The sequence below is a fragment of the Mustela lutreola genome, chromosome 4 (assembly GCF_030435805.1).
Source record: "Mustela lutreola isolate mMusLut2 chromosome 4, mMusLut2.pri, whole genome shotgun sequence".
NCBI classification, from domain to species: domain Eukaryota; kingdom Metazoa; phylum Chordata; class Mammalia; order Carnivora; family Mustelidae; genus Mustela; species Mustela lutreola.
In genome coordinates, this window is record NC_081293.1 from 185646864 (window position 1) to 185674132 (window position 27269).

General features: G+C 40.3%; 1 long non-coding RNA gene across 3 annotated transcripts in view; it reads left to right on the plus strand.

Moving 5' to 3' along the window:
- Positions 1 to 8280: 8280 nt before the first annotated feature.
- The window catches only part of LOC131829811 (uncharacterized), a 288985-nt gene continuing 269996 nt past the window's right edge, over positions 8281 to 27269 (plus strand). For all 3 annotated transcript variants that reach the window (XR_009353010.1, XR_009353008.1, XR_009353009.1), the window contains exon 1: positions 8281 to 8354. This is a non-coding gene — a long non-coding RNA (uncharacterized LOC131829811). The remainder of the gene's footprint in view (positions 8355 to 27269) is intronic.

Consider the following 27269-nt stretch of genomic DNA (forward strand, 5'->3'; position numbering starts at 1 on the left):
GAGTATTCATTTTCTCCTTTCTATGGCCAGAACTTTGGGGGAGTGGCATGGTGGTGGTGGTGGCTGGCTTTTTTTATCTTTGACCCATATTCACAATGCATGGTTGTACACTGTGCATAAAGTCAAGAGGTGGGGGTTGAGTAATGAGAGAAGATTAAGGGCTCCTTTATCTGTCTGTCTAGCTTTTCCTTTCCTGGTGGCTGGTAGATGATGAACCTTGACATCGCCTGGGTGCTTTCATGGCTCTTCAGAGATTTATTCCTGGGCTCCTCTGACGCCAAATCTGTGTGATACACATTTGCCTTTGGACAAAGCTCTCCACTGCCCATATGCATGACCCAGTTCCAGTCCACACACATCTTTTGCCCAATAAACTCTGAGAAAGACAGGTAAAGCTACCTCAGGATCTCAGTTCTGGTTCTTTCACCCAAGGACTTAGTACAACTCATCTCTTGCCTTTCAAATTTCCTAGGGTAGAAATCAGACTTTGTCCACAGTGCACCTGTCTAAGGAATGACATACAAAGATATTCCAGTAGACCTGAGGCTGAGAGTATCGGGGAAACTCTCTTCTCTGTCTCCAAATAAGAAACGATGGAGTTCACAGCATGACTTTTTTCTTTTTCTTTTTTTAAATTATTATTTTTTAAATTTTATTTTACTTTTTCAGTGTTCCAAGATCATTGTTTATGCACCACACCCAATGCCCCAAGCAGTACATGCCCTCCTTAATACCCACCACCAGACCCAACCCCTATCCTCCCCCCTCCAAAACCCTGTTTGTTTCTCAGAGTCCACAGTCTCTCATGGTTCATCTCCTCCTCTGATTTCCCCCAACTCACTTCTCCTCTCCTTCACTGAATGTCCTTGTGTTATTCCTTATGCTCCACAGCATGACTTTCTCCAAAGAGAATATCCTCACAAACCTTCTTGCTTTCAACATCTTCTTTTGGCTATTTTATATGTTTCAAAGTGGATAAAATGCTCAAGAGTATCAAAATTATTTCTCAAGATGTCTTAAAATATTAATATTTTGGTCTGATATCTAACTTGGAATTTCATATCTTCTCCATCTTGTCTTGTCAAAATTTCATCATCATCCTATTACAATAGTTAAAGTTTACTGAGTGTCATTCAATCATTGTTCTGTGTGTTTTATGCACATTAACCCATGTAATTCCCATAGTTATTAAAACCATTATTATTAATGTTTTCTTTTCATAGATGAGAGAGGTGAAACTCGCAAAGGTTGAATGACTTGCCCAAGAATGCTCAGGTAATAGATGGCAAAACTAGAATTCAGACCCAGGGAACCTTACTCTAGAGCCCATGGCATGCATGGTCTCTCAAGCAGGGAAAGCCTATCCACATAACTCCCGCTGAGCTGAGACCTGAATTCTAAGTTAATGTCAGTACTGCAAAGGTCCAGGGGCAGAATGTTCTCAGTAGCAAGCTGTAGATCTGCATTGCTTTTCCTCTTACAGTTCTGTAGCCCACCTTGTTTCTGCCTTTAGTTGGAGCCCAATTTTCTCTCATAGTGAGCCAGCTACCAGCTGACATTTCTTTTTTTTTTTTTTTTTTTTTTTTTTTAAGGTTTTGTTTTATTTTTTGACAGAAAGAGAGAGATCACAAGTAGGCAGAGAGGCAGGCAGAGATAGAGAGGAAGGGAAGCAGGCTCCCCAGTGAGCAGAGAGCCTGATGTGGGGCTTGATCCCAGGACCCTGGGGTCATGACCTGAGCTGAAGGCAGAGGCTTTAACCCACTTTGCCACGAAGGTGCCCCCAGCTGACATTTCTGATCTTCCTCTTTAGCCATCGAACTACTGTTACTTGCCACCTAGGACAAAGGTCTATTCTGGGCATATACCCAGAGGAAATGAAATCAGTATCTTAAAGAGATACTTATACTTCCATGTTCGTGGGAGCATTTTTCACAATAGCTGAGAAATGAAAACAACATGTGTCCATCAACAGAAGAATGAATAAAAAGAATGTGGTACATATGTGTAATGTATAATATTAATCAGCTTTAAAAAAGGAAATCCTGATATTGGCAGCAACATACACAAACCTGGAGGACATTATGCTAAGTGAAACAAGTCAGACAGAGAAAGACAGATGCTATATGATATCACTTCCATGTAGAAGCTAGAACAATCAAACTCATAGGAGTGGAGAAGAGAAGGGTTATTGCTGGGGGTTAGGAGGTGGGGGAAATGGAGAGACATTGGTCAAGGGGTATACAGTTTCACTTATAAGGTAAGTTCTGGAGATCTAAGGTACAGCAATGTGAATATATTCACTGTGTTGTATACTTGAAATTTGCTAAGAGGGTAGATCTTGAGTGTTTGCCCAACACACACAAAAAATGGCAATTATGTGAGGTGATGGATATATTAACTAAGATGATTACGGTGATCATTTCACAATGCATATGTGTATCAAAACATCAATTTGCACACCTTACATGTGTACAATTTCTTTTGTCAATTATACTCCAATAAAGCTGGAAAAAATTCTAAAAAATAAAAAATTCTGAGACAACCTTGGATGATAAAATCAATCTTTGGGTAACTGATTCCAGCTTTCTCCTAGGGGGCAGAAAAGAAGTCAGCAAATTCAGATTTGTCGAAGTTTAACAATTCACTTGAGAGAAAGTCTCCAAGTCTATTTCAAATTTGTTTTGCATTTTTACTTGGTCTAACTTTCAATTGTATTTTGAAAAAAGAAAGTTTACATTTATTTACAAATCAAACAAGGAGCCAGAATTGCTGGGTTCATGATACCCTGAGTGAGACCAGTGAATCACCAGTGGTTCTCAACCGAGGTCAGAATTTCCTTTGGGGCATTCAGAAATGTCCCCGGGGCTTTTAGGTTGTCACGGTGCCTGAGGGAAACATTAGAATTTAGTTGGTAGATCCACAGATGCTTAACTACTCTGAAATGTACAGTCCCACATAATGAAAATGTGTCATACCTTATTGCTCCCCTTGAGTACTCCTGCTGAGAGATACCATTATAAAGGCAGTTGACATAAATGAAGACAAAGCAATGAGGTGGGCTTTTTCCACAGAACGAGTCCTCCATTTCCTTCCCTAATCGGTAATGGAAATGCCACTCATCTATCTATTTGGAAACAATTACTGCCTTGGCAGCTAGAGTAAATAAATGACTTGCCTTTTAAAGAAAATTAACTCTTTCTTCCCATGTTGATTGGAAGTGAATCGTACCAGGTCATATACAATTGTGGTTTTGTCAGATGAGGTACTGGGGTAGGGAGTGGCTAAATTTTGTTACGCGTCTGCCTTGGGCTCAGGTCATGATCCCAGGGTTCTGGGATCAAGCCCTGCATTGGGCTCCCTGCTGCTTCTTCCTGCTTCTGCTCTCTTTCACTATCGCTGTCTCTCTCAAGTAAATAAATAAAATCTTAAAAAGGAGAGAGAAAGAGATTGAGTATAGACGAAGTGTGCTTCTAACATGGTGGTTCTGGAACCAGGATAAAGAATGGGTGCTGTGGTCTACCTGACTACCTCCTGAGTGTGGGTTATAGGGTGGAGAGGGAAGCCCAAAAGGGTCTACGGAAGTTTTGGACCATTTGCCCTCAGGGATACCAAGTTTCTGGCAAAATCAAGGAAGAACTAGCTCCTTATTTCAAATGTGGATTATTTCAGGTGAGTGAATAGTTAAGTTTCTTGACACAAGTTTGCAGGGATAAAAAATTTATTTTTTCTGCCTGTCTCTGATATCAAATGATGTTCTAGAAAAAAATAACGTTAGTTTGTGACTTAGGGTTTGTTTATCACACAGTCTTGTATATATATTGGCAGCAGCTTAATAACTAATTATATTTAATCTGTCCTCCTAATGCTCTTCCCTTCTCTCTTCCAAAATGGCCCTGGAACGTTATGTAACAGATAATAGCTTGTCAATTTTGATTTTCCCTTAATCTGAGGAAAAGCCTTTCTGATAATTTCTGAAAGGCAAGTAGATATAAGTTTAGTCAACACTTTATCACTGAAACTCATTATAAAGTAACATTTACCCATTTTTTATAAACTTTTAAAGAACAGCATCTCCTCACCTGCACAGTGCCAACTCTTTCTCTATCCATATCCATTTGACTCTCTCTGTCTTCATTTCTTGTCATGCTGAGCAATTACTGAATAGAACTTTTAGTTTCACATGTAAATCATCTTCCTTCAGCTCTGATGAGTTTATCTCCTAAAACTTCCCCTCAGCTTGAGTTGCTCAAAGAGATCAGTGAAGGATCTGAATTCTCCTCATAACTGGCAGTGCCTCGTTTCTCCCAGAGACTTGACATTAGACCCAACTCCTATTTGACGCATCTATTTGACGCATCTCACGCATCTATTTGACATGCGTGAGATGAATGAAGATCGCTTAGCCTAGATCATTCTCGGGGCCATTCATCGTTGCCATGTTGGGAAAAAAAAATAGTAGAGAGGATCTATGATGAAAAGATGGATGAAGTATTTTGATTCTTGCTGACAGGGCTCTATCCATATAGGGCTTGTACTGGTGTCCTAAGGAGAATGACTATTGACCAGAACCATCAGGGAACCGTAACAGAAGGGGTTGGTAAGGAAATCTGACTAGTTGAGGCAATTGTTGAATCTAAGAGGACTAACACAAGAATGCAGGGCGGAGGAGGGGGGGGAATCCAGAAATCAGTCAGTGTCATTCACTCCCATCTGTGGAGGTGGTAGACAAGAGGTACAGAGAACACTATAATTTTTTAAGGGAAGAATGGCTAAGAAAAACCAAGCAGGATACCAGGGCTCTTAGTTACTTATGGTTTAGGTCCTAGGATGGGGATGTCAGAAATAGGGTGTTAGGTTGGGTGTTGATGTGGAAGTGTGGCGTTTAGATCCTGATGAAAACAGTATGGAAGAAGGAATCTTGCGTCAAATCTAGAGCTACAAAAATGCGAGGGAGTCTTGTGTTTGATGGTATAGGAGAATCAGGGATGCAAGCTCACCTACTAGATCCCAAGGTTTAAAAATATTTTTGCTCATTTTTTTCTTTCTGATTAAAAAAAAATGTGTGTGTGTGTGTGTGTGTGTGTGTGTGTGTGTGTAGAGGGAGAGAGAGAGAGAGAGACCCTTTCTGTGTCCTCTTTGATGCACATTGGCATAGCTTGTCACCTTCAGTAACACCTCTCGTGCAGCAATTCTCAAAAGGGCTAGGAGAGGAGACACGGGATGTGCCGGGCAGCCTTGCAAGACTGCAGGAGAGGAGCTCCATCCCGGCTTCCCCAGCCTGGCCCGTGCCCGCATGCGCACACTGGGAATTGAGCACTGAATCGCCCACCTTCCTTCACACAGAAGCAGCTCTGCCCAGATGAACGTAAACAGTGTTGTGTTTTGTTTAACATTTAAAAATTAAAGTGTTTGTTTCAGTTCAATTCAAACATTTCTTGAATTCATACTTCCAGGAAGGTATGGTTGACAAGATACTGTGTCTGCCTAAAGGAAACTTCTAATTTGAGACAGAACAGATAAATACGTAATTATACTGACTGGCAAAAATTTTTACCCATTTAAGTTAACTTTGGGGGTGAGGAGTTATGTTATATTAGGCAAGTCCTTAGAGCATGGGAGATATGGCATTAAATACCAGAAACGAAGGTGGGATTCTCCAAGTTAGTCCACAGTCCTGGGGAGTGGTGAATCATAGAGCCTAGACTAGGAAAGGCAAAATGTCACTCCAGGGACCCTGAGGTCACAGGGGCTGGAACTGGGTAAGCAGATCAGATCCTATAGCACAAAAGACAAGAATAGAAAATGTGGGAAATGGGAAAATGTTCCTGAAAAGTTTGTTAGAGGCTCGGGAGTATGACAGAGACTGACAGACCTCTAGGAGAGGCTCTCTCCTGACATGACAGGAAGTTTTAACATGGAGTCAAAGTTCTGATAGATCCAGGAGTCTCTGACTTGCTCCCATTTTCCTGGAATTCTAGGGAATAGACAGTGTTACAGGCGAAATAGTGGTGTGAGGACATTTGAGCAACAAGGAGCAGGAGATGATGGTGGAGTGTGGTCCCTGCAGTCTGCTGATGAACACAGAGAGCCGGACAACCCGCCAAGTGCTGAGCTCAGTCTTAGCCCGAGAAAAATGGCCTCCTGGCGCCATATTATTCTGTCAGGAGAAGAGACAAATCTACCTGTCACGTCCTGCTGTTATGAATCTGTGTAAAAGTCTTAGGGGGAGATTCAGAGTTATCAAATCTCCATACAATTACTTTAAAGTATTGGCTAGAGTTTAACCGCAAGTGACATTCTCTTAGATTTATAGGCTTTAGAGACCTCAGGTAACAGATATTGACCATTGGAAAAGAAACTTGTCTTGGATGTGCTGATGTAGGATGTTTTTTCCCGAAAGACTCAACAGAGCTTTTCTTTTCCTCTGAATCATGTAAGTGTTAATAATTCATTTGCTTTGTCTTTCATTTCCTATTTCCATGACATATGTACAGTCCTAGGAAGGGACATTCATGGTGCATAATCACAGCCCTGGGCTCTTTAGCTTGTTGCTAAAGGACTATTTCAGCAATCTGATGAGCATTAGGGAGGTTATGGAATGGCCAAGTGGAAAGGTGGAGGGAGAGCTCTTCCTTTCCCCAAGCTCAGGTGAATGAGAGTCCAGGAAGAGGGGAGACAAAGGTCTGGCTAAGCAGCTGATAGAGAAGATGTTAGTGGAGAGAATGCAGATAATTATGGGCTTGTCACTTGAAATCCTTTTCACGTAAAGAAGCAAATGGGCTTCTTTCTGAAATGTCCATTCCCAGTTAAAGAGGGAGTCCATTTCAGGAGTGGTTGCCAGGCGATGTATATGTTAATATCACTCCAGCATGGTCAAACATTGTAGTCCTCTTTGTATTTTAAGGTAAACGGCAGGACTTTAAAGAAAGTACCATGCACAGGTTAAATGGGTACTGTTAAATTTTGTCTAGGGATAAGACAAGAGTCTTTTTCGTTTTTAAGCATAACATTTAGAATTTATGAGAGCTGTGGGACTATATTTACTTACTCCCTTTTTGTTTGATAGCTTTATCAGACTGTGAGTACACAACCCCAGGTTTGTTTGAAACGCACAGCAAACAATTAATTGACTGATGGTTTGCATATATAATCCTATAAATACACACATAAATAAGAAAATACCATGAAAGAAAAAAAATCCTCAAGCCAACCATTTTATTCTTGGGAGCAACTGTATTTTCACTACTGAATTAACTAAGTTTTGTTATTCAAAGATGTCTTCCAATGCAAATGAAGCACTTGGGCATTCTTGGCAAAGTTATCTACCTGTAAGGCTGGTTTCAGGGATCTCAGGATCTGTAAAGGCTGGTTTGGAAGTGTGAGGGCATCAGATCTGAGCCAGTGGTAAGGGATGTCACCACAGTAGGAGTCCAAGTGAATTCTTCCTTGGGACTTAAGAGTCAAGACATAAAATGGGGGATAAAGTGAACAAGCCATGAATAGTTTGACCGGCCAGTATGCTCCATTGGCATTTCAGGTTCTAGCACGAGAGAAGAGAGAAAGCTGCAGGATAAAGGGGGTGACAGGGAAGGAGAACTTTGGAGCTCTGTTCTCTGTCGAGGTGGTCCAGAGGACTGTAATGAGGATCTATGAGCTATTTTTTTAAAATTTTATTTATTTATTTGACAGACAGAGATTACAAATAGGCAGAAAGGTAGGCAGAGAGAGAGAGAGAGAGAGAGAGAGGAGGAAGCAGGCTCCCTGCTGAGCAGAAAGCCCAATGCAGGGCTTGATCCCAGGACCCTGAGATCATGACCTGAGCCGAAGGCAGAGGCTTTAACCCACTGAGGCACTCAGGCACCCCATCTGTGAGCTATTTTTGATGTTTCTAAAAATCTAGGAGAAAAATACACATTTATTCATAATAACATTCTCAGAGTAATTAAAATGTTGTTTCTTTGCTTTTGGCTGGGATTATATAAATTCATTGTTGTAATATATTCATCTCAGTCTATCCAGAATTCTGATAACTGGCAGTTGCATTAGTTACGTTAATGAAAAGGGAAAATGAATTATGACTTAATATGTGCTGGTTTGTAGACAAAATCTTTCATATTATGAGGTTTATGGGAGGACATGATAAGAAAAACTTCAGTGGTAAAGTAGTTGATAATTACCACCCTAGAGAAGAGACACTCCATCTGGTAGATCTGATGAGTTTCTGCTATATCGTGGGGCCCCAGAGATGCTCAGTGATTATGTATGTCTCATCTTTATTCTAGTTACAAGACAAATTTACCTTGGGCTTTGAAAATAGAGGCAAACCTGAGCTGAACAAATACACAAAATGTCAGGTTAGTATGAACCTAAGGTGAGTGATACTTGTCATCTTTCAGTAAAATTAATTTTATGAGAGAAGTTCTTTTTATAAGATTCCGGGGCTTACTTCTCACAGCTGGGAGTACAAAATGAGTGGTCACACAATTGCTCTTGCCTTTAAAGAATGCCTGAGCTGGGAAAGAGGCCTTATGGGCTTCGGTAGGTCTGTGGGTCAGCTCCATCCTTTTAAGAAAGCATTGTACCAGCTGGAAACATGACCCTTCTGCTTCTATCCAAGACAGAGTCTCCTATTAGAAAATACAGGAAGATTTCAGGAAAAGCACATGGATCCCTCAGACCAAAAGTTTTCAATGTATATTTACATATCGGAAACTTTAAAAAATGGAAAATGTCTAGAAGATGTCACCCAGGATATTCATTTCCTCCTAAAGTAAAATCTGTTCAGTGATGAAAAGTGAGGGATGATTGATGTCTACTTCTTTTTTTGAATTTGATAAGAAAAGATAAGCAGGATATTCACTGTATTGCCCAAAGAGCTTAAATAAAGGGAGGGGAGGGAGAAAGAGAAAGAGAAAGAGGGAAGGAGAGAAGAGAGAGAACCCTGAAATCTAATGTTCCCAGTATTTGCCTGGAAATGGCTCTGGGTGGTTTTCAAGGCCACTGGAGGCTCCAGAAAAGGTGAGTTCTACCAAGGGACAAGTGTTGGGTTCAGTTTAGAAAGACATGATCCTCAGAAAGCTTCTGCTTTAAGCTCGTTGACTTTCTCCGTGAATGACAAACTTTCCCAAAGGTACCGGTTCACCTATAACAAATTTGGCTCCCAATCACGATAGCATCTTGGATATATCACACTTGGCTCCACAGACTGCCTTACTCCTCAGAAGCTCCGAGCTCTGCGAAAGTTCTTGGCATGACACAGCTGTGGATCACCTAATTACTACATTCTGCAGTTTTACTTTTATTTTTTATATTTTTTAAAGATTTATTTGTTTGAGGGGAGTTGGGCAGAGGGAGAGGGAGAAGGAGAGAGAATCTCAAGCAGACTCAGGTGAGGGCTGAGCCTGACATGGGCTTGATCCCACAACGCTGAGACCATGACCTAAGCCAAGACCAAGGGCCTGATGCCCAACTGACTGAGCCCCCGAGGTGCCCCTAAATTCTGCAGATTTAAGCCAGACTCCACTAATGATTTCTCATGTTTCTTTTTCTTTAAAAGTGCCAAGTTCTTATAATTTTTTTTTTTTTTTTAATGCAGAACGATTTGAATTTTGCAGAGGAATCTTTAAAAACAGTTATGAGGTGTTTTCTTCACTGGGGACAGTTCTATCATCCTAAGATAAGGGAAAACTGCCACCTCTGAGATAATTCTGACATCTCTCAGCTGCATTAAGGAGACTCGGGGAAGGGTGATTTACTAATGGTGACGGCTATATTGGATACAATGCCATTTACTTACAAGAAAAAAAAATCATAGATTAAGCATTAGGTAACAGCTATCAGTTGAAGAAAGTTTTTGTTTTGTTTTGTTTTGTTTTTGGAAAAAAAAGATGTAATGAGAACTGTATGTGCTAGAAGCAAAGAAAGGAGAGAGTATTAAAAGAAAAAATAAAAACCCCAAAGTTTTTTGGGTGTGTGTTTAGCCCCAGGTGAAAGATTGAGAAAAAAACCAGATTTTAGATTTTATAAAACCTTCACTCTTCCTTCTACGACTCTTCCCCCACCCCTCAGCATCACCAAAAATCAGACCAGCCTTTAAGGAAAAACTTTAATTAAGCTTGTTCATCTGAGAAACATCTGAGTTTCTTTATTCCATTTTCTTTCAGAGGGCCTTCGGGAGCATGGTTATTGAACACTGGATATTCCTTTTGTAATCTAAAATGATACCTGAAAGAGAGTTTGTCTGTCTCCTCAGAGTTCCTCTTTAACTGAAGGCTCTTCAACCTTGCCCCAGGGTCCTGACCTCCTGTTGTGGTGACCCTGCCAACCAACTCCGTCCGCACCCAGAAGGGCCCTGCAGCCTTCTCCCATTTCCAAATGTTGTAGCTGTCAACCAACAATTCGGTATTTTTAGCTTAAGTTCTTCTGTTTTGTATTCAGCTCAGTGTTTACTTTGTAAGGAGCAGTAAAAATGTAGGGTTCTTGCAAAGATCTCAGGTTTATTTTATTTATTTTTTTTTAAAAGATTTTATTTATTTATTTGACAGAGATCACAAGTAGGCAGAGAGGCAGGCAGATAGAGAGAGGGGGAAGCAGGCTCCCTGCTGAGCAGACAGCCTGATGCGGGGCTCGATCCCAGGACCCTGGGATCACGACCTGAGCCGAAAGCAGAGGCTTTAACCCACTGAGCCACCCAGGTGCCCCAAGATCTCAGGTTTAAAACAAGAATTTTATTTCAGCTCTTAATCTTTGTGCACCTATAATGTCTTCAGCCTCGTTCCAGTGCCTCAAGGTCTTATTGTTAGCGTGTGCAGAAATCTGAGAGAAAACATTTTAAAAAAACATTCCCAAACATTCGCCATCTTTCTGCACAAAGGTAATGTAACAGCAAATGATTCAAAGTCAAGATTCTCAGTGAATGCAACCTCATGGTGAAATAATTGTTTCGTTCTGTCTTGGTGGGGAAGAAGAAGAATTCAACTCGTTGAATGCTAAGGAAGCCAATTTTTGAAGGTAATAAACTAATTTTCATCATTATCATCTTTTATAAGGTAATAGCTGTAGCAAAAGGGAAGATCAATTATGAATGAGAATGATGAATAATCATTCATTGAGTCGGAAGATGATACTATGGACATAATGGGGACTGGTTTGCTTTTGGAAGAGAAGGCTAAGGTATCTACCATCCAGGAAGAGTTTTAGTCACAAGAAATGAACCAGGGTTCTATCAGCTAAGGACAGACTAAGATGAAAAGGGCTTACCATAAGGCAGGAGAGATTCTGGCTGGATCTGATGAGAATCTTCAGGACTATAAAGGGATCAGCCCCTGAAATGGAATGTTCAGGAAGGCTACTTATTTTCTCTCCCCAGTGACCGTAAAGAAGAAAAGAGACAACTATTTGTTCTGAACAATTTTCCTGCAGAAAGGCAAAGACATGGCGATGGATTCTGTCAGTCCCTTGAAGCTTAAAATTTTCTATATTCTGATAATTCATTTAATGTTATTTCCTTTGAGATATGTGGTTATGCAATGAAAATTAATGTCTCTTATCTTGGTTAGAAGTGTTCCCATCCCCAGAGTCCTCCATCTGACAAATCTCAAGGTCAATCTTTTCATGCCTCCCTTACTCTTACACACTCACATTCGTACTGGACTGAGCTACTCCAGATGCCTACAATATTTAAAATACTGGATAAATATCAGGTACCATGCCAAGAGCTGCTTTCCACAGCTAAATGCTAATTCCAATGGCAACATTTAAAAGAGCCATTATCAATCTTCCACTAGATGGAGTATAAATAAAGAAGCGGGAACTAAGAGCCTTGCTTAAGCTAATGATAGAAGAAAACTTCAAACTGCAGTCTTCAAATCTAAAATTTGCACTCTGAACATGTCATGAAATGAGAAACAACTAGAAACCATTGCCAAGCTCAACTCCTCTGTTGTGTAAGTTTGGAAAAGTTACATAACCTTTCTCACCTCAACAGCCCTGTTACTTTGAGGCTTTGTTCCTTTTTTTTTTTTTTTTTTTAAAGATTTTATTTATTTATTTGACAGAGAGAGAGAGAGAGAGAGATCACAAGTAGGCAGAGAGGCAGGCAGAGAGATAGGGAAGCAGGGTCCCCGCTGAGCAGAGAGCCCAGTGTGGGGCTTGATCCCAGGACCCTGTGATCATGACCTAAGCCAAAGGCAGAGGCTTAACCTACTGAGCCACCCAGATGCCCCGATGTTTGATTTCTTTTTTGATTAAGATATAGAAAACCCTAGAGAGAAGTGAATGGTAGCTTAATTTTATATTGCATGGGATTCAGCCTGATCTTAAGTTGATAATCTTTTGCTGCATGTATCTCTTGTTCATGTGTCCCAAGAGAGATATGATCCCTAAGAGGGAGGTCTCAGAGGTGGTTGTCTCTCTTGTATCCAGTTTGTCTGTAACTACTTTTGCTTTAGGTACTTCATTCTGAATATCATTTGTGGTTGGGGGACTGGTTGGCATCACCCCTTGCAAATGGCATGACCAAAGGAAGTCTGTATAAAGAATACAAGAGCTACTAAATATTTCTACAATGGCAGTCATAGCACAATACATAAATATATCAAATTAATGGGTTGTACAGCTTAAATTTACACATTATTTGTCAAATATATTCAATAAGAAATACAGTTTGCACTGGCTTTTCTTAGAAAGGTTAAATGTTTGTGACTCCTCTCCAGTATATCATTTGTAAAATTTAGAGTTTATGGAATACTTGGAAATCATCTAGTCTAGATAGAGCAAATTCTTATAATTTATAATCTGTCCCTAATTGACTGGATGTGGTTTCTTGGAAAACAGAGAAGAGAAGGGCTCCAAGACTATATCCAGGCTCATGTTTGCCTTGATCATAAGGGAGAGGGGAAACATCTGTGTCTCATTACTGTTATCCCTAATATTTTCAAGTTTTAATTTTATAAATGAGATAACTACAATCTAGATAGATTTCTCTCTTGGCCAATAAAGTCTCCAGGGAGATAAAGCACAGTAAACCTTGCCATAATGCTATAAATGAGGTCCAAAAAATTTCAATTGCATACCATGCAGAAATTCATTATTACAGGAATAATGAAAAACAATACTTTTCTGTTAGTAGTTGCTATATTAGAAAAGAAAAGGAAAAACAACGTTAACAATCTATCAGCTATGTAGAGATAGATGATTACAAATAAATGTGTACTAAACTCCTTTTCTTGCTCTCTCCCCTCCCTACTTCAGAAGGTAAGAACATTAGCCTGGCTCTTTTACGAACAGGGGTTGGGAGTCATTAGCCAACCACTTGGTAGTCTAGTTAACATCGTCACAGCGCATGTTATGATAGGATTTTACTGTAAAATGCTTTTCAATGAAAACTATTCAAAATGGTAGCAAAGAACAATTGCAAACCTTTCAGGGTCTAAGAGCATAAATCACAGTGAATCTCTATAAGTACAAAATTTCCAAGAAGACTGGTATTTTATCTTAAAATTTACTTGAACTTTAGATTCATTCAAAAACATATCCAAATTTGTTTTAACATAATTATGTATTAAATATGTATGTATTAGTTTTAAATGAGATTGGGGTTCCAGGAATAATTATAATATAAAAGCTGATATTTATCCTGTGCACTGGTATATGACTGTATGTATTCCCCAGATTGAGAGTGATGGAAACCGGGGATCCCACATTGCAACTAGCATGTTTTAAAAGACATAAACTAGTGAAAGTCTGAAAGAGATTGTATCTCGCCCCAAATCCACGTCCCTTTTCTAGGTTTATGCTGAACCTTTTCATTTATGTATTTATTCCTCAGTTCATCTTTATTTAATTCTCCTTATCCTACAAAATCGTCACCTGACTTTAATGCCTTCCTATTTTTTCATTTCCATCTTTTTATTTATTTTTACGTGAAAAAAGATGATTGCAATAAGTGGAGAGTGACTATGGCAGGGAGACAATTTGCAGGGAGACAGTTCTGATCTTTAGATCTACAAAATGACTTTAAATGACTTTTTGAAAAACTGCCTTTGTTCTGATATGGAAGCAGCCCCAGTGCCAACTGATTGATGAATGAATAAAGAAGATACGGTGCACACACGGGCACACACACACACACACACACACACACACACAAACAGAGGAATATTATTCAGCCAATAAAAAGAAAGAGATCCCTTGGGCTCTCTGCTCAGCAGGGAGCTTGCTTCCTCCTCTCTCTCTGCCTGCCTCTCTGCTTACTTGTGATCTCTATCAAATAAATAAATAAAATCTTTAAAAAAAAATAAAAAGAATGAGATCTTGCCATTTGTGACAAACTGGATGGACCTAGAGGGGATTATACTAAATGAAAAGAGTCAGACAGAGACAGACAAATGCCCTATGAGTTTATTTATACATGGAATCTAAAAAGTAAAACAAATGAACAAACAAACATTGTTTGGGTAAGAGGGTGGGGAATGCACAAAATGAGTGAAGGGGAGTGAGAGGTACAGGTTTCCGGTTCTAGAATGAATGAGTCATAGGGATGAAAGGTGCCGCATAGGGAATATGGTATTATAATAGCGTTGTATGGCTTCAGATGACAACCACACTTGTGGTGAACATAGCATAACATACAGACTTGTTGAATCATTATGAAACTAATTATGTGTCATAATTAGTTAATTATGTAATAGTATGTGTCAACTATACTTCATTTAAAAATGTTTTAAAAAACTGCATTTGTTCTAAGGCAGAACTCCATTTTTGGGTAAAATGTAACATGGGATCCCTGTGCATAAAATATAAATGTTGGATGAATGAAGCAAGAAGAAGAGAGCCCTCCCTTAACTCCCTTAACTTCTTAGAAAACTGGGACTGATAATTACAATTTGCAGATAGTTTTCTTTTTTTAAAGATTTTATTTATTTATTTGACAGAGAGAGATCACAAGTAGGCAGAGAGGCAGGCAGAAAGGTGGCGGGGTGGGGGGGGGAAGCAGGCTCCCTCTGAGCAGAGAGCCCAACTCGGGGCTCAATCCCAGGACCCATGACCTGAGCTGAAGGCAGAGGCTTTAACCCACTGAGCCACCCAGGCACCCCTGCAGACAGTTTTCTTAAGAAATCTAGTTAGTTATGAAAACATATGCTTCATTTTATTTATTTAATTATTTATTTTTTGATACGGAGAGACAAAATTCAACCCTTCCTATCTCTCAGAAATGTGGGAGAATGGATTGTGTCTCGGTATTAGGAATTCTTTAAAAGCCACTCCACCTGTATGTCTTTGGTTAAATAATGACTAGAAGTGTTAATTAATAGCATTTTATTATTTTTAGGTGCACTTGTTTTAAAACATAGTGTTGTATTATAGGGTTTTTAAAAAAAAATTTTATTTGTTTATTTTAGTGAGAGAGAGCTTGAACATTAATGGGGGAAGGGAGGAGCAGAGGGAGAGGGAGAGAGATCCTCAAGCAGACTCCCAGCTGAGTGTGGTGTGTAGGTGTGTGACGTGGGGCTAGATCCCAGGAGCCTAAGATCATGACCTGAGCTGAAATCAGGAGTTGGACACTCAACCCACTGAGCCATCCAGGTGCCCCATGGTGTATTATATTTCTAAAAGCTCAGCAAGTGGAGAACTAGATTAACACACAGGTAACTGTGTCAGGAGGGGTTTTAGCAATTTGGACAATAAGGCTCTCATTGAGACCTTAAACCTCTAGAAACAGCTTCTCCAAATTATAGTCACAGTTGCTAAGAAACTATAGTGAACTTCTTGAGAACAGGCCTCAGACCCAAACCTGTAATGCAATTGGGTATATTACAACACAAAAGCTGTTTTAGAGTGTTTCTAAAATATTGACTCTAATTTATCTTTTTTAAAACAACCCTGCCTTTCCATTTCTACTATTTTGCTTCTTAATTATATAATTTTCAGCATCTGCCTAACAGGTTAAGCACCTGATAAGTACCTACGGTAAGAATATGTTAACTGATTCATAGCTTCTCGGAAAATATTTTAAAATTGTTTATTGTTTTGTTTTAAATTTAGCCTATGAAACAAACTGCTTTTGAGGTGGGCAAGTGGACATTTGCAATGTGCTGATATATTGAAATCAAATTACTGTCAAAATATTTAAATGCTTTAAAAAAAAAACAGGAGCTGGATTCCTTTAGGATGAGGTGTCCTTGCATTGTTGATTTCTTTTAATGTCTATTATAGACAAAAGAATTTTACCTAATAAAGCTGCTTTAAATACCTTCTTTTAACTTTTAAGATTCATATTTAAGTTATAATCTTAGAACTGTTATTACAAACTATATGCCTTTCCCTTGATGGTTTTTTTCACATTTGATATTAAGATTATACATTTTTAACTTATGATTTAATTTCCACTGGTCTAAGGTAATATTTTAAAATATTTAGGCCAGAGATTGGGCAGAATTCTTTCTTTGTCAGGACACAACCACTTGGTTCTCCCAACCTCCTTTTTTTTTTTTTTTAATGCAATGAGGTTTATAAGATACGAAGTTCAGGCAAAAGTATTTTCCAGTGAGGTCTCTTTTATTTTGTACTTCCTTTAAGTAACAATCAGATACCCCACTGGTTTCTGAGCCCTCTGCTGGTGAGATTTCTTCCTTTTCTTTCAAACTGTGAGCTATGATAAATCCTTCTTAAAAAGATCAAAAGAGGTTACTCATGGTCTAGATGTTTCTTTTTGTCTTGACCACTGCTAGCCTACAGCTGGGGTTGTCTTTTTTTCTTTTAAAAAATAAAATTGATTGTCTTGGGTGCCTGGGTGGCTCAATGGGCTAAAGCCTCTGCCTTGGGCTCAGGTCATGATCCCGGAGTTCTGGGGTTGAGTCCCACATTGGGCTCTCTGCTTGGTAGGGAGCCTGCTTCCTCCTCTCTCTGTCTCTCTGCCTACTTGTGATCTCTGTCTGTCAAATAAAGAAATAAAATCTTAAAAAAAAATAAAGATGATTGTCTCTAACAACATCAGCGGCTTAACCAACTGAGCCACCCAGGCGCCCCCAAAGGCAGACTCTTAACTGGCTGAGATGCCCAGGCACCTCTGAAAGGCAAGCTTTATCTTCTGATAGAACACTACGAAGTAGCACTAGTGTGAGTCATCAATCAGGACAATGGTGATATTTAAGGTCACGAAATTCTCAAGTTTTTATTCCCTCTCTCTGTTGTAATTTGTAGACATTATGTGATCTTTGTAATGACGTGGCCAGCCTTGGGGAACTGTGGAATAGGGTGATGTTTGACAATTTTTTTTTTAAAGATTTTATTTATTTATTCGACAGGCAGAGATTACAAGTGGGCAGAGAGGCAGGCAGAGAGAGGAGGAAGCAGGCTCCCTGCTGAGCAGAGTCTGATGCGGGGTTCGATTCCAGGACCCTGGGATCATGACCTGAGCTGAAGGCAGAAGCTTTAACCCACTGAGCCACCCAGGCCCCCTGTTTGACAATTTTTAAACTCATCCTTCCTAGATACAGACGGTTTTGTTAGGGGGCCAACGATTAAGAGTCTTGGTCCACAGGATTTTGACGGTTCTCCTGGCAAAGCAGACGTGGCAGATACTAAATTGTGAATCTCACAGGACAAATCAGAGGATTGGAGAGAAGAGACGCCAGATGAGAACCTTATGACATTTTGAAGCAGAACAAAGCCAAACAAATTAAATCCCTGCCTTGAAACCACTTCCAAGGAAACAGGTACTAACTTGAGCTGTCCTCAGGAGCCCACAGCCAGGTATGCTGCCCTATTTAGAGATCACAATAGGACTATTAAATGGAAAGAATGATTATTGCTATTTTAAAAGAATTGCTCTTAGAAGGGCAAGAATTTTCTTTTTGTGGAACACAAGGTCTGTGAAAAAGCAATGTGACTAAGTATATATTAAAAAAAAATTGCCATTGTCTATCATGGATCATGCCACTGGCCACTGAAATGAACTGTTTAAACATGTGCAACTGATCACTTTCACCACAGGGAGAAAAACCCCTGCCATTTATCATTCGCTTATAAAGATGCCACAGGTAATAAAATGGTTGCAGGAGGAGGTCATGGAGAGGACGTGACCTGGGCAATGGGAGGCTCCCCCTCCGGCCCCTGTTCCCACAGTGGGACTGGTTTCTTGCGAGGAAGCCTCGAGAAAGCAAGCTGTTCTTGAGGGCTGCACTGAACATGTGAGTGAGTCCCCTTAGGGCCTCTGTCTCTCAACTCTGGAGGTCCTGGTGGGAGGATGCAGAGAGCTACTCGCCTTGGGGCTCTGGAGACAAGCTTCTAGGTACATCCCCCCGCCACAGTCCCGGCTTGGTGCACCTGCCGCCTGGCAGTCTGCGCGCTCCGCCTCTTCTTCCGCATCTGCCTACCCTCCCCGCCGCCCGCAGGGGTAGGTTGGGAACCGACAGCGCTCCATACCGTCTGAGATTATGTGTTAGATCTATATGTTCTATTTTTATGGTTTCTTCACCTTAGGTTTTGGGGGGAGAGGGTGGAGATGGAGCCCATGCTTGTCAGAAAATGGGAACTCAGCTCGAGATTTTTTCCCCTCATTCTACGTGAAGAAAAATTTCTGCTGCGCTATAGGGAAATGTTTCCAAGATTTTGTGTATGTGTGTTATGTGATTTGTGTGTGTGTGTGTGTGTGTGTGTGTGTGTGGGACCAAGGCCCATAGCTTTCTTCAATTTTTATAGAGGGCCATGGCTCAAAAAATTTTTAATGTCCAGCTTTCTCTGGTGTGGGAGGAGGAGACATAGGTGATGTCATCTTATTTCCTATGTGAGGATTACTTGGAAACTGTATGGGAAGATTTGAGTATAATTAGAAACAGACCAAGGCATTTTCTATGCATTAGGAAAGTCCTTAGGAAAAGTGAAGTGGCTCACATTATTAGGAGAAAATCAAATGTTAATCTGCAAATGACTTCTTTTTAGTATTAAAATAAATCCTTTTATCCAGAGAAAGCAGAATCTGTGGGGAAAAAAAAAAAGGTAATTGCTATTGAAGCCCTGGGTCCCATGAGCTATCTTGGGTTCGAGTCAATAACAGTTGCTGAGGTCTGTTGCAACCCAAGTTTATTTACTGTCCTCCCTCAGTTCGGGGAAGCAAAATCCGGTAATATGACGAACAAAACATATTATCAAAAGGGGGATTAAGCTTAAGTTAATGGACACCGCCAAGGGTATTTCCTTAGTAATTTTTTTTTTCTATTTAATTTGAAAACCTATTAAACAGGCAAGAATGCTGGACTGATGGGACTAGTACCGTAGCCTAAACTCTTGCTGCATCCGACTCGGATTGGAGACCAAATTATCTGTTCCTAACGCATTGAATGACAGTAACCCTTACAACTTTGGTTATGGATATTTAAGTGTTGTGGGTTTTTGTGGTTGTTACAGCTGTTCTCTACTTTTTGAGGGACTATTCTATTTTTCGTTTTGGAAGAATAATCTTAATATTGAATAATTTAAGGACCAAAAGTGGTGTTAGGGATGGGACATCCTTGCAGGCGTTGGACAGGGCGGGAAGACTGGCGTTTGGAGTTTCAGAGAGTTAGGTGTGAATGCTGGTCTTGCCACTTATTTTTTTCAGCGTTTCTTTGAGGACTAGCTAAGTACTGGTCCAAGGTCAAATTTTAGCATCGGGTGGAATTTACCTGAGGCATTGGTTTAATCCCAAATACCAATCCTGATGAGACTGGTCTGGATGAGCCAGGAGCTGTTATGGCCCTCATACTTGTCAACTGCTTAATCATCTCTGAAATTTGGCTGACTTCCCTTATGGTTCTTGTGCTTGGACTTTTCCTAATGGTTCTTATGCAAATTGTCTGACCTCGGCTGAAGCTAAGCTGCTTAACCTCTGCAACTCAGTTTCTTAGCTGTAAAGTGAGGATAATATCCACCTTCAGGGGTTGGTTTAAGACTTGGATATGGTGTGTTTGGAGCCTCACAAAGTGCCTGGCTTCCGTTGTTAACCATTCAGTTCAGCATTTGACATCCAGCCTGAACTTGAGAATGTTTAGGAACATGAGGGCATTGCTTTGTGAGGACCCCTCTTCCCTGGTAGCTCCGGTCTCATGGACAGATCAATTACTGGTTCTGATTGCTTTCCCAGCAATAATTTTACAGTCCAGTTCATTGAACTACCATTGCAGGAGCTGTCTCAAGACTCTTCATCCTTCTGCACACAATTTAGAATCCGAGCTTCTCTTTTCAGTGTGGCATCTGAAACAGGGGACAGTGTTCTGTAAGTAGTAGGAACAACACAAGCCTAGAACAGATACTCTGTCGTTGGCAAACTGAGTCACCTTAGAAAACTTTGTAATTCAAATCCTAGGGCCTCATTTTTCTCACTTATAAAATGAGTTGTTTGACCCAAACAACACCCAAGATTGCTTTTTGCCCTAGGATTATGTAATTTTGTGTTATTCATATGTATCAATATTGTATTTCTTAGATGGTAGAGCTCGTTTCATTTCAATAACAATGTTTCTTTATGTTTCTTTTCTTTTCTTTCTTTCTTTCTTTTTTTTTTAAAGTTAACTCCAGGCCCAACATGGGGCTTGAACTCATGACCCTGAGATCAAGAGTCCCGTGCTGTACTGACTGAGCCAGCCAGCTACCCTATAACAATGTTTCTTTTTAATTGCATCTGCTTTGTGCAAGACCCAGCTATACCAAAACTATCACAAAAATGTCTCTTCTCAAGGGGCTTGTGCCATCTTAGGGATAAGACCTGAAGACAAGAATTTTTTAAAAGAAAGGATGAGAAAAGGATCTTGTCTATAGTCGTTTTGCTTCTATGTGGTGCATAGTTTATATCATTAACTGAAGTTAAAGTTATTGTTAACAGCAATACTCTACCAGCAGATAATAAAACACAGGAAAATGAAACATCTTATGAAAATATGTTATTCATAGAGATGGCAGAAGGAGCTGACCTCTGTACCTGTCTTTGGCCTTGCGTTTCAGGGCATCTGCTGGCAGAATTAAAAGTAAGAACCACAATCATGGAGCACAGTTTCTATTATTTCCTTGAGTTTAGGAACTCTTCTTCCATTTCTAAATTGGAAATTGGCTTGGTTCCCACTTAGGTTAAAATGATGAACTCTTAGAATCTCTTGTGAAGCTGACTAATGAGATAGTTAATCCACACCAGATCAGAGAAACCATGGTTATCTCTGACTTGAGTGATTTAGCACACAGGTGTGAACCTCTCTCTTCTCTGGTTGGGGAGCATGGACCTGCACGATTTCTAGAGAACCTCTTAGCCCGGAACCCAAGGTTCTGCACTGCTCTGCTGGTTTCCTCTCTCCCCATCTGTTTGTGTTTGCCTGATACCGTTCCAGATACTAACAGGTAGAAATGGCTGTTAGGAATTTACATTTCAGCAACAAATGAGACTGATAAAAATTGTTTTAGAACAACAAAGGAAGAAAACCAATGACCTTAAATGCTTTCCTTTCAAACAATGAAAACCATGCAGTCTTTGACAAACTTATTCCAGAAGTTTCTTTTCCTTAGGCTGTTCCTAAGTGGTCTCCTGGAGGTCAGGATTCAAACAGAATGCAAGGAGAGCAGAGCTACCTTTCCCGGAGACCTGGACTACTCTTTGCTTGGGGAGACTCTCATGTAGCCTCTCCCTCAGGCTTTGCCTGAGCTCAAGGGGCTGGAGTCTCTCTCTCTCCAAGAGGATCAGGGCAGAATCCCGGCATTTTTGATGACAGCGCATTCTGTGGTGTGCTTGGAATTTTTTTTTTCCCCCCTAGGCTTGTTTCATCTTGAGCTCATTTTGCTCTAATTTATTCTGGGCTGTGTGTTTCTGCATCTGTCCATTCAGATAAGAGACGAGAGTGTGTGTGTGTGTGTTTGTGTGTGTGTGTGTGTGAGTGTGTGTTTTGTGTTCATCTTTTTGTCATTTGTGTAGCTGATTAAAAGCTACAGATAAATAAGCTATTCAGCACCAAGCAAGGCTAATCGTAGATAACATGCGGTGACCTCAGAAGGTTTAATTCTGCCTTGTGTTGGAAAGGCAGGAAACTTGAAAGAGTACGTATATCTCGGCATGCTGGGAGGGATCCCAGTTCACACTGGGAACAGTTCTTTCTTGGCAGGCAGATTTGTGAGCCTGGCAGCATTTGCCATTTATTGGGATGGACCCTTCAAAGTCCCTCTTCTCTCTTCTGTCATGGTCCATTTGAGGCCGTTGTCCTTCAGATGGCATCCTCTTGTTAGCCATAAAACGTCCCCTTCTGTGCCAGCAGACATTTTAGTAATCTATAATGAAGAAACCCAGTTTTCTATGAGTCCTGTAAGATCTGTTTGTCAACTCTGCAGATAAACATTTCTACCCTGGAGTATGCCAGTGACAGGAACCATATGTCATCACCTCCTGATAAATGTCCAAAGCCACTTGGTTATGAGTTTTCTGCCCGCTTTAATATCGAGCCTTCCCCTTATTATTACTTAGGGTTCATAGTGTGCCCATTATGTGCGAGACACGCACAAAATGGAAATTGGCTTGGTTCCCACCTGGGTTAAAATGATGAACTCTTAGAATCTGTTCTGAAGCTGAATAATGAGTGGAAGTAGAGCCAAGTAATTCAACTGAAAATTTTTATTTAAGAGCCGTAGTTTGGTATTTATCATGTTTGGTCTAATTGATACAGATTTTATTTTATTTTATAGATTTGTGGAATATTCATTGGGTCAGTGATCAATGCCTTGACTCACTTCACAAAGATGGCTAGGCCAAGTCATATCAAAGGGCTTGTGGTATTATACTGGAATACAGGAGTCACATGATATATATAAACCTATTTATGACGTCTAGGTCAGAAGACCAGTTAGGTGGGAAGCTTCTGGAAGATGTTATGTAGTAGTTTCTTTCTTTCTTTTTTTTTTTTTTTAACAATGATTTGTTACATTTAATATTGTAGAAGTTCAGCACAATAAGTCTAGTTAACCTCTATCAGCACACATAGCTACAGATTCTTTTTCTTGTGTTAAAAATTTTAACATTTAACTTAGCAACTTTTGAGTCTACAACATAATATTGTTAACTATAGTCACCACAGTGTTCATTACAGCCCCATCTCATATCTGTTAGAAGGGCTGTTATCAAAAAAACAATGAATAGCAAGTGTTGGCAAGGGTGTGGAGAATAGGGAACACTTGTACCCTGTTGGTGGGAATGTAGATTGGGGCTGCCACTATGGAAAACAATAAGGAGCTCCTTCAAAAAATTGAAGATAGAACTACCATATGATCTAGAAATCCTACTTCTGGGTATTTATCCAAAGGAAACAAAAACGCTAACTCAAAAAGGTATATGCACTCCTACGTTCACTGAAGCATTTATTTACAATAGCCAAGACATGGAAATCACTTATAACTGATCTGTTGCCACTCTCCCCACCTGTGGTGGCTGAATAACGGCCCCCAAGAGGGCCAGCTCCTAACCCCTGAAACCTGTGAACATGACCTTCTATGGTAATAGGGACTGGGCATCTGTGATTAGTTAAGGATCTTGAAAGAGGACGATTATCCGGGACTATCTGGGTTAGAGAATGTAATCATAGGGGCCTTTAAGAGGGAGGCAGAGGGAGAATTTTACTGCATCCAGAAGAGAGAAGACAACGGGCCGATCTCAGCAGAGAGAGGTATTTGCAGATGCTACCTTGGTTTGCAGATGGAGAAGGGGCTATAAACTAAGGAATGCTGGGAAGGTATTAGCTCTAGAATCCAGGAAAGGGAAGGAAACAGTTTTCCTCTGGAGCCTCCGGTGGGAGCCTGACCTTGTTGGCACCTTGGTTTCAGCCCAGTGTAACTAATTTCATACTTCTGGTCTCTAGGATAAGTCTGTGTTGTTTAAAGCCATCCACTTGTGATAGTTGGTGAGAGAAGCAGCCATTTCTGAGTCATCCTACACACTTAGGCTAGGTAAATGTTCATTGCTAGGTTTAACAGTTCAATTTTGCTTCATATCTCCCAAGTGTTGAGCTCTGTGTTGGTTCTGGGGAGACAGAGAGCAAGGGGCAATGGTTCTTATTTTCTTTGTGGCTTACATTCTGTGGAAGAAAATGCACAAACTAGCAAAAACTTAAAAATCAGACCGGGGTATTTTTTGAGATGCCCAGGACCCCTTGGGAATGCAGAAGAGTGGTAGTTCATCTGGCATTCTGGAATACAAGGTCTGGGGATTGGACTGCATTGCTGGGGATGAGAAATTACTCTGGAGAGAAACTGTGGGAGAAGCATTTGCTACAGATTGAATTGTGTCCCCCCAAATTTGTATGTTGAAGTCCCCACCCCGTCACAGTGTGGCTGCATTTGGAGTAGGGAAATAAGTAAGGTCAAGGAAATAATAACGATGGGGTCCTGGTCTGATAGGAGTAGTGTCCTTCTAAGAGGAGACACCAGATTGCATGTGTGCTCTCCACGTGTGAAGACATGGCACGGAGTGACCACCTGCACATCAGGAAGAGGGCTCTCACCAGAAACTGAATCGGCCGGCACCTTGACTTTGGCCTTCCAGCATCCAGATATGTGAGAAAATAAATTTCTGTTGTCTAAGCCATCCAGGTTGTGGTATTTTGTTACGGTAGCCTGAGCAAGGACAGCATCCATTCTCCTTTTAGAAAGAAACGGAGGATCAGAAGCATGACTTCACTCTTTAAAAATGGAAATTAGCTTTTAATCAGTAAAGTGCTTACTAGCTAGATTGAAGACTTCTGTCAAGTTTTTGACATGCAGAGAGAAGATAAGAATTCTCCTGGTGCTAATAAACTTTTTAATTTACTTTCTTGTTACACACATTAAGATGCTTTATAAGATTTCCCCTTGTTCCAAATGCTTGTAAAACACTGAATACATTATAAGTCATAAAACAATAGTTATTGTGAAAATTAACGGTAGTTCAAAATTGCATCAGTTGATGTAAACATTAATTTTATTAAGTATTTCTTCAAGGAGCACTATATTCAGAGATTGTAAATACCTCAGTTTTCTATTTTGTTATACGAGTCATTTTACTCTTAATTTCACCACTGCGGGATACATTCAAAAATAAAATAATACTCGACTCTTTGATTTTGCAAAGAAATTTAAACAGAATCTCAGGTTTTTGGTTATGCATCTTCTTCCTCAGAGGGAAGGGGTCAGCCTTGGAGAGTTTTGCATGTTACCCAGCAGCGTTGTTTTTTTTTATATAACTTTTTTTTTAATTTTAATTTTTTATTTTTTTATAAACATATATTTTTATCCCCAGGGGTACAGGTCTGTGAATCGCCAGGTTTACACACTTCACAGCACTCCAAAGCACATACCCTCCCCAATGTCCATAACCCAACCCCCCCTTCTCCTAACCCCCCTTCCCCCAGCAACCCTCAGTTTGTTTTGTGAGATTAAGAGTCACTTATGGTTTGTCTCCCTCCCAATCCCATCTTGTTTCATTGATTCTTCTCCTACCCACTTAAGCCCCCATGTTGCATCACCACTTCCTCATATCAGGGAGATCATATGATAGTTGTCTTTCTCTGCTTGACTTATTTCGCTAAGCATGATACGCTCTAGTTCCATCCATGTTGTCGCAAATGGCAAGATTTCATTTCTTTTGATGGCTGCATAGTATTCCATTGTGTATATATGCCACATCTTCTTTATCCATTCATTGGTTGATGGACATCTAGGTTCTTTCCATAGTTTGGCTATTGTGGACATGGCTGCTATAAACATTCGGGTGCATGTGCCCCTTCGGATCACTGCGTTTGTATCTTTAGGGTAAATACCCAGTAGTGCAATTGCTGGGTCATAGGGCAGTTCTATTTTCAACATTTTGAGGAACCTCCATGCTGTTTTCCAGAGTGGTTGCGCCAGCTTGCATTCCCACCGACAGTGTAGGAGGGTTCCCCTTTCTCCACATCCTCGCTAGCATCTGTCATTTCCTGATTTGTTGATTTTAGCCATTCTGACTGGTGTGAGGTGATATCTCATTGTGGTTTTGATTTGTATTTCCCTGATGCCGAGTGATATGGAGCACTTTTTCATGTGTCTGTTGGCCATCTGGATGTCTTCTTTGCAGAAATGTCTGTTCATGTCCTCTGCCCATTTCTTGATTGGATTATTTGTTCTTTGGGTGTTGAGTTTGCTAAGTTCTTTATAGATTTTGGACACTAGTCCTTTATCTGATATGTTGTTTGCAAATATCTTCTCCCATTCTGTCAGTTGTCTTTTGATTTTGTTAACTGTTTCCTTTGCTGTGCAGAAGCTTTTGATCTTGACGAAATCCCAATAGTTCATTTTTGCCCTTGCTTCCCTTGCCTTTGGCGATGTTCCTAGGAAGATGATGCTGCGGCTGAGGTTGAAGAGGTTGCTGCCTGTGTTCTCCTCAAGGATTTTGATGGATTCCTTTCGCACATTGAGGTCCTTCATCCATTTTGAGTCTATTTTCGTGTGTGGTGTAAGGAAATGGTCCAATTTCATTTTTCTGCATGTGGCTGTCCAATTTTCCCAGCACCATTTATTGAAGAGGCTGTCTTTTTTCCATTGGACATTCTTTCCTGTTTTGTCGAAGATGAGTTGACCATAGAGTTGAGGGTCTATTTCTGGGCTCTCTATTCTGTTCCATTGATCTATGTGTCTGTTTTTGTGCCAGTACCATGCTGTCTTGATCATGACTGCTTTGTAATAGAGCTTGAAGTCCGGAATTGTGATGCCACCAACTTTGGCTTTCCCAGCAAGGTTTTTAATTGATCCTGTTGGTAGAAGTCTACGAAAGAGATTTTTTTTTAAATTTTTATTTTTATTTATTTATTTTAAAGATTTTATTTATTTATCTGATAGAAACATGGGGACAGAGGAAACACAAACGGGGAGTGGGAGAGGGAGAAGCAGACTTCTTGCCAAGCAGGGAGTCCAATGTGGGGCTCAATCCCAGGACCCTGAGTTCATGACCTGAGCCAAAGATAGATGCCTAATGACTGAGCCACCCAGGCACACCCCAAATTTTATTTTTTAAAAAATTTTAAGTTAACATATAATGTATTATTTGCTTTAGGGGTACAGGTCTGTGAATTGTCAGTCTTACACAATTCACAGCACTCGCCATAGCACATAGCCTCCCCAATATTCATCACCCAGATATTTTATTCCTCCCATCCCCCTTCCCTCCAGAAACCCTCAGTTTGTTTCCTGAGATTGAGAGTCTCTTATTATTTCTCACCCTCTCTGGTTTCATCTTGTTTTATTTTCCCCTCCCTTCC